Source organism: Rhipicephalus microplus, chromosome 3 (genome assembly GCF_043290135.1).
Source record: "Rhipicephalus microplus isolate Deutch F79 chromosome 3, USDA_Rmic, whole genome shotgun sequence".
Taxonomy (NCBI): Eukaryota; Metazoa; Arthropoda; class Arachnida; order Ixodida; family Ixodidae; genus Rhipicephalus; species Rhipicephalus microplus.
The window spans coordinates 239,554,776-239,572,512 of record NC_134702.1 but is presented as its reverse complement, the minus strand read 5'-3'; positions in this window follow the sequence as shown (position 1 = coordinate 239,572,512).

The window sequence follows — 17,737 nt, the reverse complement described above, 5'->3', positions numbered from 1 at the left end:
ACTGGGGACAGCACGCCCACTTCCACCAGTCGGTCAATTTCGGCGGAGACTTGCGCTCTCATGGCATACGGGACTGTCCGAGCCTTCAGAAACCGAGGTTGCGCACTTTCCTTGAGGTACAGCTTCGCCGGTGGTCCCTTACAGCATCCGAGGTTCTCAAAGAGGTCCGGAAACTCGTCAAGAAGTGCGGTTAGCTGGCTGTCGGCATGAACAACATTCACCGAAGACGACATGCCTTCTACTAGCAACATGCCTGCTTTGCGAAATTCCTCTATCGTGTCCCTTCCGCACAAAAGGGGCCCTCGATGGTCCACTACTATCAGCGAACTGCTCACCGTTACTGGTCCAAGCTGTACCTGCATGTCTACCTTGCCAACGACCGGCAACGGTCCCAGGAAACATGAAAGGCGTAGTGGAGTTTTTTGCAGAGCCGGCCACCACTTGCGATGCTTCTTGTACAAGCTTTTGGGAATCACGCTTACTGGTGATCCAGTATCGACAATCATTCGCAGCCTACGGCCTTCCCACGTTAAGGTGCGCTCGATTGGCTGCACCAAGTGCTTATTGGCGGAACTGTGTGCAACGAGAGCATACAACCTCTCTTCTTCGCTTTCACATTCGGTTCCGTCGACAGCGAACGTTCCTGACCTGGGGGTGTGGGGTCTTTTGCAAGCCCTAGCAAGATGCCCTCTTTTACCACATTGATGGCATATGGATCTGCGATGTCGACAGGACGCCGTTGCATGCGCCCCTTTGCATCTGTCGCATGAAAGGCTGCAATTCTTCCTCCACTGTCTGCCTTGTTGCTGTATCACGTTGACGCCGCCACCTTCGGTCCGGGCGTATGAAGAACGCATGCCCCGAGCGTCTTCGTTCGCTTTCTCAGAAGCTAAGGCAAATTCTTCGGCTTCTTAACGAGTCAAGTTCTTGCGGCCCAGCAGGCACCGGCGCGTTTCCTCATCCCGAATCCCACAAACGATTCGGTCCCGCAACATACGGTCCAGTGTCGCCCCGAAATTACAATTTACGGCCAGTCTTCTCAGTTCAGCAATGTAGTCCCGGACCCTTTCTTGCTCATCTTGTTTTCGCATAAAGAAAGAATAGCTTGCTGCTATTTCGTTTGCCTGAGGGTTGAAATGTTCTTCCAAGCATTTCACGTCATCGTACGTCAAGGAGTTGATGGCGACCCCCGGCTGGTGCCCTTGCAATATCCGGACGACATTGTCGCTCAACGATGAAACCAGTAGGGCCCGGCGTTTCGCTACGTCGGTAATATCGTTGCCCTCAAAGTAGGCTTCCAACCGGACATGATACGTGCTCCAGCTACTCACGGCGTCGTCGAAGGCAGGGGGTCAGGATCCCATTCTTCTGGTCTCAGCGTCGGAATGCAATTAACCGGATCCCATCCTCGTCGCCACTGTAGTATCGTAAGGGCGAAGAATAAGACGATGCATGGCCAGAACAAGAAGGAACAACAATGTTTATTCACGAGGCTGCTGTCTTGGTTTTAATACCCTGGCCGAGGCCGGAGCATGCGCCGTGGCGAGGGGTGGAGGCACGTGTTATTGGTATGTTCTTCGGCGCATGCACCTGATAATCTACGATATATCACTTTGCAAAGTGTGACATTGGTGGAGCTGCTGGGTACCGCCGCCTTATGATCGCCAGTCCTGTGAGCAGCCCCATTTCCAGCCCCACAAGGCGCCTACGCATGGATTATCCGGTACACTGCCAAGGCCGTCGCCTTCAAGGTCTGCCCCCCTCGCCCCCGCATTCAGCCCCTTATAAGGACCACCTCTGTCAACGGACACCCCTGTTCAAGAAATGGCCTCATCAAACAACCCAACACAAGTAAAGTCCAGAACCTTCGTAATTCCTGAGCCTTTTTATGGTCACGAAAACGAAGATGCGGAACACTGGCAAGAGCAGTTTGATCTGGCAGCAAAGTCTAACCACTTGATCTCTGACGATGAGAAGCTCTTCAAGGTATACTTCGCGCTTAAAGACAACACTAAGGCGTGATTCATAAACCGCGAGAGAACATCGACAACGTAGGACGAATGTCGATGTCAGTTAATTGATACATTCGGAAGTCAAGATCGATGTGAAAACGTGCAACGCGTACGTGAATCGCGCATTCAAAAGCCAAATGAGAGAGTCGTGATGTCTGCTGAAAATATGGCACGTTTGTTTCACCACGCAGATCCCAACATGTCCGAAGGGCTCAGTCATCTCATGCGCGGCGTCAAAGAAGAACTGTTCGCTAACCTTGACCACAATCCTCGGACAACAGTGGACTAGTTTATTAGGAAGGCAACAGCAATCGAGCAGCCATCGCAACAGCGATACCAGCAATACTATAGCCTCATGACTAGCGCTTCAGTAGGTGCCGGCTCTTTGGCCACACCTGACGAGAGCTGACTACGCCAAATGATTGGCAGACTGTATGTGAGGAGATTTCCAAAGAGAACGCAAGGCAACCACCACTGAAGCCGAATGTCACAGTTGCCTTCGTCGCTGAACTTGTGCGCCACAAATTCCGACAGGCATTCACCTAACCCGAGCATCGTTCGGAAGTGTCATACCAGCCGAACGCATACAGCTACGTAGATGCTGTTTGTCGCCAGTTGTCTGCTGAGCGCAATACCAGCCGAACGCATACAGCTATGCGGACACTGTTCGTGGTCCGTTGTTCGTGCCAGTGCCACAGTACCATCAACCACCCCCTATTGCATCCTGGACACAACGGGATCCTGTTAGGCGACTGCCACTGCGGAAGACCGATATATGGCGGACTTCAGATCCCTGTCCTTTGTGCTAAGATTGTGGGGAGTCGGGAGATATTTATCGTTATTGCTCGTATCAGCCAGCTCGACACCATATCAGTCAGCCAGATACTTCATGCCACAAGTTTGACGAAAGCGGTGTCTCCTTTCATGACGACTCTGCCAGCTGGCATTAAAGCTTCTCTAACCTGCGAACACGCTCACCATCACTAGCCCGTTCTTCTTCCCCAAGCCCCCGAAGTTTTGCTGATGCACAAAAGGTCGGTCTCCCAGCCCACGACAGGGAAACTAAAAGCAGCGACCTCCAGGGGGAAGGTTGCAGGTCGTCAAATGGCCTAAAATCCCCCATTATTGCCAAAAGCAGACAACACCAACAAAGGAAATCGCATGGAAAACACTGTGACTGCCGAACTCACTGTGACGATTCACGGGCAAGAAGTGACGGCCTTGGTTGACCCTGACTGGCGCTGACTTTTCAATCATGAGTGAGCCACTAGCCAAATAACTCAGTCAGAATGGAATAAACGGGCCCTTACATTTGCAATGCTATATATATGTCTCGCCCAAGGGAGAGGGTATACAGTATGTCGACCGCGGGGGGAGGGGGCAAGTATTGCGATAGCCATTATACGAACACTGCCAGCGGAGTCACACTTAACTGCCATGTCCAAGAAAGTAACGCACATTCAAAGCGTAAATGTCCTGAAAGGGCACTGGAAACTGATTATGGCAGTGGCAGTGCATGCGCTTTTCAGACACTGAGAGAACAGGCGCACCAGCTGTGATAAGGGGCAGGACCACCCCAGAAAGGACTTAACAGCACACCAGTGCACAGACACAACCACACTTATATTACCCTTTCATACACATAGACAGACATGCACTGTACATAGGTGATTGATTGATATGTGGGGTTTAATGTCCCAAAACCACTATATGATTATGAGAGACGCCGTCGTGGAGGACTACGGAAATTTTGACCACCTGGGGTTCTTTAACGTGCACCCAAATCTGAGCACACGGGCCTACAACATTTCCGCCTCCATCGGAAATGCAGCCGCCGCAGCCGGGATTCGAACCCGCGCCCTGCGGGTCAGCAGCCGAGTGCCTTAGCCACTAGACCACCGCGGCGGGGCGTCCGTACATAGGTGCACACCAATTATATACAAGGAATATTTGCCTTTAGCGACGTGGGCGACGTGAGAGCCTGTCGATCCGAAACAGTGCGCCGTTTGGCTTGGCTGCCGTGCTCGACAGGGGTCGGTCTTCTTCTTGACCAGGCCCACTGCCGCGGCAGCAGCACTCTGTAACCTCGTCTCGGCACGGCCGCACCCTGACGTCATGCCAGCCGCTCGCCTGCTCTCTGCGCGTCTCTTAGTCGGAACGTCGCTTGGCCTCGCTCGTGGCTCACAGCGAGGACTCAATCCACCGCTATGAATGGCGGCGCGAACAGCAGACTTCGCCTACTCCTGGGCCAGTCGCCGAGCATGAATGTCTGTTGGCCTCGTTTGTCGGTGGCTCAGTCCCAAGAACAGCAGCCGGAACAAACACACGATGTCTCGTTCCTGGGTCAGTCTCGGTTGATAAATTGATATATTTTAAAAAAAAACAGCTTTTTTTTATTAGAATCTCCCATTTATACACTACCTCTTTAATGTTCTGACATTTTTGCTGGAAGCACAAGCTCCTCTTCATCGTCAGACAGAATTGTTATAACATCGTGTGTATTGATGCTGCCTTGAGGCTTCGTTTTCTTCCTTGCTCGAGGCTGCGGAGCTTGTGCCAGGCATTACAGGCAGTAGGTGAAGGCCGGAGCATGCCGTGCATTTTTCACCACCGGCGCCTTCTTCAAATGTCATACCTGCAGAAAGACAAGAGCTGTTCTAACCTGAACAACAAACGGCAACAAACGGCACTTTTTAGAGTCTACATTCTTATCCAAGCTCATTTAAATAACATCAGTTGAGACTGAATGAGCGGTACACAATAGATAAATAGGCAGTGAAAAATACATTCATCATTATGCAGCGCACAAGCAGACAAGACACGAAAGAAGAAAACGGGACAAGTGCTGGTCTAAAAACCCAGTATTGAATGGTTCGCACTCGCCCGCCTACAAGTCCTACTAAAGAATGCATTGACTCATCCTCTCTCTGCACTGCGTTCACAATGATGAAGGGTGCGAGTCTACATATTAAGGAGAGTGAGTTAAAGACTGTTAACAAACGCTGGTTATACTTACAAATGTGAGCGATTATTGGTAAATGAGAGTGGAATCAAGTAACTGTTATTGACTAGAAATAAATGCACCTATGAACACAAATGAACACTAATATTTGTGAATAGAAGCAATAGTGAAAGTGAGAATTAGTGAGTACGAGTAGACACAAGCATAAATGTAACAACACAACAGTGAGCACATGGCCTACCAAAATGTTGGTAAATAAGTACGAATGAGTATACACCAAGTCTACTGATCATGGTACCTAATTACCTATTTCAATTGCGCAATATCAAATGATTCCACGTCCCCATTTGTACCCATTTATGCACTGGCGTCCGTGAAGACGACCGATCCACACCAGAGGCGCATCACGAAAAACAGAAGTTCTTTTGGCCGAGTACACCTTTCGTGTCTCTGAGAAAACAGTCTTTCTGTTTTTTACAATAAAGACCCCGTACTTTGCAAAGTGTGACACTGGTGGAGCTGCTGGGTACCGTCGCCTTATGATCGCCAGTCCTGTGAGCAGCCCCGTTTCCAGCCCCACAAGGCGCCTACCCATGGATTATCCGATACACTGCTCAAGCGGTCGCCTTCAAGGTCTGCCTCCTCGCCCCCGCATTCAGCCCCTTATAAAGACCACCTCTGTCAACGGACACCCCTGTTCAAGAAATGGCCTCATCAAACAACCCAACACAAGCAACAGTACAGAACCTTCGTAATTCCTGAGCCTTTTCATGGTCACGAAAACCAAGATGCGGAACACTGGCAATAGCAGTTTGATTTCGCAGCAAAGTCTAACCACTTGATCTCTGACGATGAGAAGCTATTCAAGGTATACTTCGAGCTTGAAGACAACACTAAGACGAGGTTCATACACAGCGAGAGAACTTCGACGACGTAGGACGAATGTCGCCGTCAGCTAATTGATACATTGGGAAGGCAAGATCGATGTGAAAATGCGCAACGCCTACGTGAATCGCGTATTCAACAGCCAAATGAGAGAGTCGTGATGTCTGCTGAAGATGTGGCACATTTGTTTCACCACGCATTACCAACATGTCCGAAGGGCTCAGTCATCTCATCCGCGGCATCAAAGAAGAACTGTTTGCTAGCCTCGGGCGCAATCCTCGGAAAACAGTGGACTAGTTTATTAGGAAGGATCAGCAATCGAGCAGGCATTGCAACAGCGGTAACAGCAATACTATAGCCTCATGACTAGCGCTTCAGTAGGTTCCGGCTCTTTGACCACACCTGATGAGAGCTGACTACGCCAAATGATTGCCAGCCTGTATGTGAGGAAATTTCCAAAGAGAACGCAAGGCAACCACCACTGAAGCCGAATGTCACAGTTGCCTTCGTCGCTGAACTTGTGCGCCACAAATTCCGACAGGCATTCACTTAACCCGAGCATCGTTCGGAAATGTCATACCAGCCGAACGCATACAGCTACCTAGAGGCTGTTTGTCGCCTCTTGTCTTCTGAGCGCAATACCAGCCGAACGCATCCAGCTATGCGGACACTGTTCGTGGTCCGTTGTTCGTGCCAGTGCCACAGTACCATCAACCACCCCCTACTGCATCCTAGACTCAATGGGATCCTGTTAGGCGACCGCCACTGCGGAAGAGCGATATATGGCGGACTTCAGATCCCTGTCCTTTGTGCTGAGATTGTGGGGAGTCGGGACATATCTATCTTTATTGCTCGTATCAGCCAGCTCGACACCATATCAGTCAGCCAGATACTTCACGCCACAAGTTTGACGAAAGCGGTGTCTCCTTTCATGACGACTCTGCCCGCTGGCAACAAAGCTTTTCTAACCTGCGAACACGCTCACCATCACCAGCCCATTCTTCTTCCCCAAGCCGCCGAAGTTTTGCTGATGCACCAGAGGTCGGTCTCCCAGCCCACGACAGGGAAACTAAAAGCAGAGACCTCCAAGGGGAAGGTTGCAGGTCGTCAAATGGCCTAAAATCCCCCATTATTGCCAAAAGCAGACAACACCGAAAATCTGACGATTGATAGGCAAGAAGTGACGACCTTGGTTGACACTGACTGGCGCTGACTTTTCAATCATGAGTGAGCCACTGGCCAACAAACACAGTCAGAATGGAATAAACGGGCCCTTACATTTGCAATGCTATATATATGTCTCGCCCAAGGGAGGGGGGTATACAGTATGTCGACCGCGGGGGGAGGGGGCAAGTATTGCGATAGCCATTATACGAACACTGCCACAGGAGTCACACTTAACTGCCATGTCCAAGAAAGTAATGCACATTCAAAGCGTAAATGTCCTGAAAGGACACTGGAAACTGATTATAGCGGTGGCAGTACATGCTCTTTTCAGACACTGAGAGAGCAGGCGCACCGGCTGTCATAAGGGGCAGGACCACTCCAGAAAGGACTTGACAGCACACCAGTGCACAGACACAACCACACTTATATTACCCTTTCATACACATAGACAGACATGCACTGTACATAGGTGCACACCAATTATATACAAGAAATATTTGCCTTTAGCGACGTGGGCGACGTGGGAGCCTGTCGAACCGAGACAGTGCGCCGTTTGGCTTGGCTGCCGTGCTCGACACGGGTCGGTCCTCTTCTTGACCAGGCCCACTGGCGCGGCAGCAGCACTCTGTCACCTCGTCTCGGCCCGGCTGCACCCTGACGTCATGCCAGCCGCTCGCCTGCTCTCTGCGCGTCTCTTAGTCGGAACGTCGCTTGGCCTCGCTCGTGGCTCACAGCGAGGACTCAATCCACCGCTATGAATGGCGGCGCGAACAGCAGACTTCGCCTACTCCTGGGCCAGTCGCCGAGCATGAATGTCTGTTGGCCTCGTTTGTCGCTTGCTCAACCCCACGAACAGCAGCCGAAACAAACACACGATGTCTGGTTCCTGGGTCAGTCTCGGTTGATAAATTGATATAATTTTGAAAAAAAAATGCTTTTTTTTAGTAGAATCTTCCATTTATACACTACCTTTTTATTGTTCTTGCATTTTTGCTGGAGGCACAAGCTCCTCTTCATCGTCAGACAGAATTGTTATAACATCCTGTGGTATTGATGCTGCCTTGAGGCTTCGTTTTCTTCCTTGCTCGAGGCTGCGGAGCTTGTGCCAGGCATTACAGGCAGTAGGTGAAGGCCGGAGCATGCCGTGCTCTTTTCAGCACCGGCGTCTTCTTCAAATGTCATACCTGCAGAAAGAAAAGAGCTGTTCTAACCTGAACAACAAACGGCAACAAACGGCACTTTTTAGAGTCTACCTTCTTATCCAAGCTTATTTAATTAACATCATTTGAGACTGAATGAGCGGTACACAATAGATAAATAGGCAGTGAAAAATACATTCATCATTATGAAGCGCACAAGCAGACAAGACACGAAAGAAGAAAACGGGACAAGTGCTGGTCTAAAAACCCAGTATTGAATAGGTTCACACTCGACCGCCTACAAGTCCTACTGAAGATGCATTGACACATCCTCTCTCTGCACTGAGTTCACAATGATGAAGGGTGCGAGTCTACATATAAAGGAGAGTGAGTGAAAGACTGTTAACAAAAGCTGGTTATACTTACAAATGTGAGCGATTATAGGTAAATGAGAGTGGAATCAAGTAACTGTTAGTGTTTAGAAATAAATACACCTATGAACACAAATGAACACTAATATTTGTGAATAGAAGCAATAGTGAAAGTGAGAATCAGTGAGTACGAGTAGACACAAGCATAAATGTAACAACACAACAGTGAGCACATGGCCTACCAAAATGTTGGTCAATAAGTACGAATGAGTATACACCAAGTCTACTGATCATGGTACCTAATTACCTATTTCAATTGTGCAATATCAAATAATTCCGCGCCGCCATTTGTACCCATTTATGCACTGGCGTCCGTGAAGACGACCGATCCACACAAGAGGCGCATCACGAAAAACAGAAGTTCTTTTGGCCGAGTACACCTTTCGTGTCTCTGAGAAAACAGTCTTTCTGTTTTTTACAATAAAGACCCCGTACTTTGCAAAGTGTGACACTGGTGGAGCTGCTGGGTACCGTCGCCTTATGATCGCCAGTCCTGTGAGCAGCCCCGTTTCCAGCCCCACAAGGCGCCTACCCATGGATTATCCGATACACTGCTCAAGCGGTCGCCTTCAAGGTCTGCCTCCTCGCCCCCGCATTCAGCCCCTTATAAAGACCACCTCTGTCAACGGACACCCCTGTTCAAGAAATGGCCTCATCAAACAACCCAACACAAGCAACAGTACAGAACCTTCGTAATTCCTGAGCCTTTTCATGGTCACGAAAACCAAGATGCGGAACACTGGCAAGAGCAGTTTGATTTCGCAGCAAAGTCTAACCACTTGATCTCTGACGATGAGAAGCTATTCAAGGTATACTTCGAGCTTGAAGACAACACTAAGACGAGGTTCATACACAGCGAGAGAACTTCGACGACGTAGGACGAATGTCGCCGTCAGCTAATTGATACATTGGGAAGGCAAGATCGATGTGAAAATGCGCAACGCCTACGTGAATCGCGTATTCAACAGCCAAATGAGAGAGTCGTGATGTCTGCTGAAGATGTGGCACATTTGTTTCACCACGCATTACCAACATGTCCGAAGGGCTCAGTCATCTCATCCGCGGCATCAAAGAAGAACTGTTTGCTAGCCTCGGGCGCAATCCTCGGAAAACAGTGGACTAGTTTATTAGGAAGGATCAGCAATCGAGCAGGCATTGCAACAGCGGTAACAGCAATACTATAGCCTCATGACTAGCGCTTCAGTAGGTTCCGGCTCTTTGACCACACCTGATGAGAGCTGACTACGCCAAATGATTGCCAGCCTGTATGTGAGGAAATTTCCAAAGAGAACGCAAGGCAACCACCACTGAAGCCGAATGTCACAGTTGCCTTCGTCGCTGAACTTGTGCGCCACAAATTCCGACAGGCATTCACTTAACCCGAGCATCGTTCGGAAATGTCATACCAGCCGAACGCATACAGCTACCTAGAGGCTGTTTGTCGCCTCTTGTCTTCTGAGCGCAATACCAGCCGAACGCATCCAGCTATGCGGACACTGTTCGTGGTCCGTTGTTCGTGCCAGTGCCACAGTACCATCAACCACCCCCTACTGCATCCTAGACTCAATGGGATCCTGTTAGGCGACCGCCACTGCGGAAGAGCGATATATGGCGGACTTCAGATCCCTGTCCTTTGTGCTGAGATTGTGGGGAGTCGGGACATATCTATCTTTATTGCTCGTATCAGCCAGCTCGACACCATATCAGTCAGCCAGATACTTCACGCCACAAGTTTGACGAAAGCGGTGTCTCCTTTCATGACGACTCTGCCCGCTGGCAACAAAGCTTTTCTAACCTGCGAACACGCTCACCATCACCAGCCCATTCTTCTTCCCCAAGCCGCCGAAGTTTTGCTGATGCACCAGAGGTCGGTCTCCCAGCCCACGACAGGGAAACTAAAAGCAGAGACCTCCAAGGGGAAGGTTGCAGGTCGTCAAATGGCCTAAAATCCCCCATTATTGCCAAAAGCAGACAACACCGAAAATCTGACGATTGATAGGCAAGAAGTGACGACCTTGGTTGACACTGACTGGCGCTGACTTTTCAATCATGAGTGAGCCACTGGCCAACAAACACAGTCAGAATGGAATAAACGGGCCCTTACATTTGCAATGCTATATATATGTCTCGCCCAAGGGAGGGGGGTATACAGTATGTCGACCGCGGGGGGAGGGGGCAAGTATTGCGATAGCCATTATACGAACACTGCCACAGGAGTCACACTTAACTGCCATGTCCAAGAAAGTAATGCACATTCAAAGCGTAAATGTCCTGAAAGGACACTGGAAACTGATTATAGCGGTGGCAGTACATGCTCTTTTCAGACACTGAGAGAGCAGGCGCACCGGCTGTCATAAGGGGCAGGACCACTCCAGAAAGGACTTGACAGCACACCAGTGCACAGACACAACCACACTTATATTACCCTTTCATACACATAGACAGACATGCACTGTACATAGGTGCACACCAATTATATACAAGAAATATTTGCCTTTAGCGACGTGGGCGACGGGGGAGCCTGTCGAACCGAGACAGTGCGCCGTTTGGCTTGGCTGCCGTGCTCGACGTGGGTCGGTCCTCTTCTTGACCAGGCCCACTGCCGCGGCAGCAGCACTCTGTCACCTCGTCTCGGCCCGGCTGCACCCTGACGTCATGCCAGCCGCTCGCCTGCTCTCTGCGCGTCTCTTAGTCGGAACGTCGCTTGGCCTCGCTCGTGGCTCACAGCGAGGACTCAATCCACCGCTATGAATGGCAGCACGAACAGCAGACTTCGCCTACTCCTGGGCCAGTCGCCGAGCATGAATGTCTGTTGGCCTCGTTTGTCGCTTGCTCAACCCCACGAACAGCAGCCGAAACAAACACACGATGTCTGGTTCCTGGGTCAGTCTCGGTTGATAAATTGATATAATTTTGAAAAAAAAATGCTTTTTTTTAGTAGAATCTTCCATTTATACACTACCTTTTTATTGTTCTTGCATTTTTGCTGGAGGCACAAGCTCCTCTTCATCGTCAGACAGAATTGTTATAACATCCTGTGGTATTGATGCTGCCTTGAGGCTTCGTTTTCTTCCTTGCTCGAGGCTGCGGAGCTTGTGCCAGGCATTACAGGCAGTAGGTGAAGGCCGGAGCATGCCGTGCTCTTTTCAGCACCGGCGTCTTCTTCAAATGTCATACCTGCAGAAAGAAAAGAGCTGTTCTAACCTGAACAACAAACGGCAACAAACGGCACTTTTTAGAGTCTACCTTCTTATCCAAGCTTATTTAATTAACATCATTTGAGACTGAATGAGCGGTACACAATAGATAAATAGGCAGTGAAAAATACATTCATCATTATGAAGCGCACAAGCAGACAAGACACGAAAGAAGAAAACGGGACAAGTGCTGGTCTAAAAACCCAGTATTGAATAGGTTCACACTCGACCGCCTACAAGTCCTACTGAAGATGCATTGACACATCCTCTCTCTGCACTGAGTTCACAATGATGAAGGGTGCGAGTCTACATATAAAGGAGAGTGAGTGAAAGACTGTTAACAAAAGCTGGTTATACTTACAAATGTGAGCGATTATAGGTAAATGAGAGTGGAATCAAGTAACTGTTAGTGTTTAGAAATAAATACACCTATGAACACAAATGAACACTAATATTTGTGAATAGAAGCAATAGTGAAAGTGAGAATCAGTGAGTACGAGTAGACACAAGCATAAATGTAACAACACAACAGTGAGCACATGGCCTACCAAAATGTTGGTCAATAACTACGAATGAGTATACACCAAGTCTACTGATCATGGTACCTAATTACCTATTTCAATTGTGCGATATCAAATAATTTCGCGCCGCCATTTGTACCCATTTATGCACTGGCGTCCGTGAAGACGACCGATCCACACAAGAGGCGCATCACGAAAAACAGAAGTTCTTTTGGCCGAGTACACCTTTCGTGTTTCTGAGAAAACAGTCTTTCTGTTTTTTACAATAAAGACCCCGTACTTTGCAAAGTGTGACACTGGTGGAGCTGCTGGGTACCGTCGCCTTATGATCGCCAGTCCTGTGAGCAGCCCCGTTTCCAGCCCCACAAGGCGCCTACCCATGGATTATCCGATACACTGCTCAAGCGGTCGCCTTCAAGGTCTGCCTCCTCGCCCCCGCATTCAGCCCCTTATAAAGACCACCTCTGTCAACGGACACCCCTGTTCAAGAAATGGCCTCATCAAACAACCCAACACAAGCAACAGTACAGAACCTTCGTAATTCCTGAGCCTTTTCATGGTCACGAAAACCAAGATGCGGAACACTGGCAAGAGCAGTTTGATTTCGCAGCAAAGTCTAACCACTTGATCTCTGACGATGAGAAGCTATTCAAGGTATACTTCGAGCTTGAAGACAACACTAAGACGAGGTTCATACACAGCGAGAGAACTTCGACGACGTAGGACGAATGTCGCCGTCAGCTAATTGATACATTGGGAAGGCAAGATCGATGTGAAAATGCGCAACGCCTACGTGAATCGCGTATTCAACAGCCAAATGAGAGAGTCGTGATGTCTGCTGAAGATGTGGCACATTTGTTTCACCACGCATTACCAACATGTCCGAAGGGCTCAGTCATCTCATCCGCGGCATCAAAGAAGAACTGTTTGCTAGCCTCGGGCGCAATCCTCGGAAAACAGTGGACTAGTTTATTAGGAAGGATCAGCAATCGAGCGGGCATTGCAACAGCGGTAACAGCAATACTATAGCCTCATGACTAGCGCTTCAGTAGGTTCCGGCTCTTTGACCACACCTGATGAGAGCTGACTACGCCAAATGATTGCCAGCCTGTATGTGAGGAAATTTCCAAAGAGAACGCAAGGCAACCACCACTGAAGCCGAATGTCACAGTTGCCTTCGTCGCTGAACTTGTGCGCCACAAATTCCGACAGGCATTCACTTAACCCGAGCATCGTTCGGAAATGTCATACCAGCCGAACGCATACAGCTACCTAGAGGCTGTTTGTCGCCTCTTGTCTTCTGAGCGCAATACCAGCCGAACGCATCCAGCTATGCGGACACTGTTCGTGGTCCGTTGTTCGTGCCAGTGCCACAGTACCATCAACCACCCCCTACTGCATCCTAGACTCAATGGGATCCTGTTAGGCGACCGCCACTGCGGAAGAGCGATATATGGCGGACTTCAGATCCCTGTCCTTTGTGCTGAGATTGTGGGGAGTCGGGACATATCTATCTTTATTGCTCGTATCAGCCAGCTCGACACCATATCAGTCAGCCAGATACTTCACGCCACAAGTTTGACGAAAGCGGTGTCTCCTTTCATGACGACTCTGCCCGCTGGCAACAAAGCTTTTCTAACATGCGAACACGCTCACCATCACCAGCCCATTCTTCTTCCCCAAGCCGCCGAAGTTTTGCTGATGCACCAGAGGTCGGTCTCCCAGCCCACGACAGGGAAACTAAAAGCAGCGACCTCCAGGGGGAAGGTTGCAGGTCGTCAAATGGCCTAAAATCCCCCATTATTGCCAAAAGCAGACAACACCGACAATGTGACGATTGATAGGCAAGAAGTGACGACCATGGTTGACACTGACTGGCGCTGACTTTTCAATCATGAGTGAGCCACTGGCCAACAAACACAGTCAGAATGGAATAAACGGGCCCTTACATTTGCAATGCTATATATATGTCTCGCCCAAAGGAGGGGGGTATAGAATATGTCGACCGCGGGGGGAGGGGGCAAGTATTGCGATAGCCATTATACGAACACTGCCACAGGAGTCACACTTAACTGCCATGTCCAAGAAAGTAATGCACATTCAAAGCGTAAATGTCCTGAAAGGACACTGGAAACTGATTATAGCGGTGGCAGTACATGCTCTTTTCAGACACTGAGAGAGCAGGCGCACCGGCTGTCATAAGGGGCAGGACCACCCCAGAAAGGACTTGACAGCACACCAGTGCACAGACACAACCACACTTATATTACCCTTTCATACACATAGACAGACATGCACTGTACATAGGTGCACACCAATTATATACAAGAAATATTTGCCTTTAGCGACGTGGGCGACGGGGGAGCCTGTCGAACCGAGACAGTGCGCCGTTTGGCTTGGCTGCCGTGCTCGACGTGGGTCGGTCCTCTTCTTGACCAGGCCCACTGCCGCGGCAGCAGCACTCTGTCACCTCGTCTCGGCCCGGCTGCACCCTGACGTCATGCCAGCCGCTCGCCTGCTCTCTGCGCGTCTCTTAGTCGGAACGTCGCTTGGCCTCGCTCGTGGCTCACAGCGAGGACTCAATCCACCGCTATGAATGGCGGCGCGAACAGCAGACTTCGCCTACTCCTGGGCCAGTCGCCGAGCATGAATGTCTGTTGGCCTCGTTTGTCGCTTGCTCAACCCCACGAACAGCAGCCGAAACAAACACACGATGTCTGGTTCCTGGGTCAGTCTCGGTTGATAAATTGATATAATTTTGAAAAAAAAATGCTTTTTTTTAGTAGAATCTTCCATTTATACACTACCTTTTTATTGTTCTTGCATTTTTGCTGGAGGCACAAGCTCCTCTTCATCGTCAGACAGAATTGTTATAACAACCTGTGGTATTGATGCTGCCTTGAGGCTTCGTTCTCTTCCTTGCTCGAGGCTGCGGAGCTTGTGCCAGGCATTACAGGCAGTAGGTGAAGGCCGGAGCATGCCGTGCTCTTTTCAGCACCGGCGTCTTCTTCAAATGTCATACCTGCAGAAAGAAAAGAGCTGTTCTAACCTGAACAACAAACGGCAACAAACGGCACTTTTTAGAGTCTACCTTCTTATCCAAGCTCACTTAATTAACATCATTTGAGACTGAATGAGCGGTACACAATGGATAAATAGGCAGTGAAAAATACATTCATCATTATGAAGCGCACAAGCAGACAAGACACGAAAGAAGAAAACGGGACAAGTGCTGGTCTAAAAACCCAGTATTAAATAGGTTCGCACTCGACCGCCTACAAGTCCTACTGAAGAATGCATTGACTCATCCTCTCTCTGCACTGAGTTCACAATGATGAAGGGTGCGAGTCTACATATAAAGGAGAGTGAGTGAAAGACTTAACAAAAGCTGGTTATACTTACAAATGTGAGCGAATATTGGTAAATGAGAGTGGAATCAAGTAACTGTTAGTGTTTAGAAATAAATACACCTATGAACACAAATGAACACTAATATTTGTGAATAGAAGCAATAGTGAAAGTGAGAATCAGTGAGTACGAGTAGACACAAGCATAAATGTAACAACACAACAGTGAGCACATGGCCTACCAAAATGTTGGTCAATAAGTACGAATGAGTATACACCAAGTCTACTGATCATGGTACCTAATTACCTATTTCAATTGTGCAATATCAAATAATTCCGCGCCGCCATTTGTACCCATTTATGCACTGGCGTCCGTGAAGACGACCGATCCACACAAGAGGCGCATCACGAAAAACAGAAGTTCTTTTGGCCGAGTACACCTTTCGTGTCTCTGAGAAAACAGTCTTTCTGTTTTTTACAATAAAGACCCCGTACTTTGCAAAGTGTGACAATGGTGGAGCTGCTGGGTACCGTCGCCCTATGATCGCCAGTCCTGTGAGCAGCCCCGTTTCCTGCCCCACCTAGACCCATGGATTATCCGGTACACTGCTCAAGCGGTCGCCTTCAAGGTCTGCCCCCCTCGACCCCGCATTCAGCCCCTTATAAAGACCACCTCTGTCAACGGACACCCCTGTTCAAGAAATGGCCTCATCAAACAACCCAACACAAGCAACAGTACAGAACCTTCGTAATTCCTGAGCCTTTTCATGGTCACGAAAACGAAGATGCGGAACACTGGCGAGAGCAGTTTGATCTGGCAGCAAAGTCTTACCACTTGATCTCTGACGATGAGAACCTATTCAAGGTATACTTCGAGCTTGAAGACAACACTAAGACGTGGTTCATAAACAGCGAGAGAACTTCGACGACGTAGGACGAATGTCGCCGTCAGCTAGTTGATACATTGGGAAGTCAAGATCGATGTGAAAATGCGCAACGCCTACGTGAATCGCGCATTCAACAGCCAAATGAGAGAGTCTAGATGTCTGCTGAAGATGTGGCACAATTGTTGCACCACGCATTACCAACATGTCCGAAGGGCTCAGTCATCTCAAGCGCGGCGTCAAAGAAGAACTGTTTGCTAGCCTCGGGCGCAATCCTCAGAAAACAGTGGACTAGTTTATTAGGAAGGATCAGGAATCGAGCGGGCATTGCAACAGCGGTAACAGCAATACTATAGCCTCATGACTAGCGCTTCAGTAGGTTCCGGCTCTTTGACCACACCTGATGAGAGCTGACTACGCCAAATGATTGCCAGCCTGTATGTGAGGAGATTTCCAAAGAGAACGCAAGGCAACCACCACTGAAGCCGAATGTCAAAGTTGCCTGCGTCGCTGAACTTGTGCGCCACAAATTCCGACAGGCATTCACTTAACCCGAGCATCGTTCGGAAGTGTCATACCAGCCGAACGCATACAGCTACCTAGAGGTTGTTTGTCGCCTCTTGTCTTCTGAGCGCAATACCAGCCGAACGCATACAGCTATGCGGACACTGTTCGTGGTCCGTTGTTCGTGCCAGTGCCATAGTATCATCAACCAACCCCTATTGCATCCTGGACCCAACGGGATCCTGTTAGGCGACCGCCACTGCGGAAGACCGATATAAGGCGGACTTCAGATCCTTCCTTTGTGCTGAGATTGTGGGGAGTCGGGACATATTTATCGTTATTGCTCGTATCAGCCAGCTCGACACCATATCAGTCAGCCAGATACTTCACGCCACAAGTTTGACGAAAGCGGTGTCTCCTTTCATGACGACTCTGCCAGCCGGCAACAAAGCTTCTCTAACCTGCGAACACGCTCACCATCACCAGCTCGTTCTTCTTCCCCAAGCCGCCGAAGTTTTGCTGATGCACCAGAGGTCGGTCTCCCAGCCCACGACAGGGAAACTAAAAGCAGCGACCTCCAGGGGGAAGGTTTCAGGTCGTCAAATGGCCTAAAATCCCCCATTATTGCCAAAAGCAGACAACGCCGACAATGTGACGATTGATAGGCAAGAAGTGACGACCTTGGTTG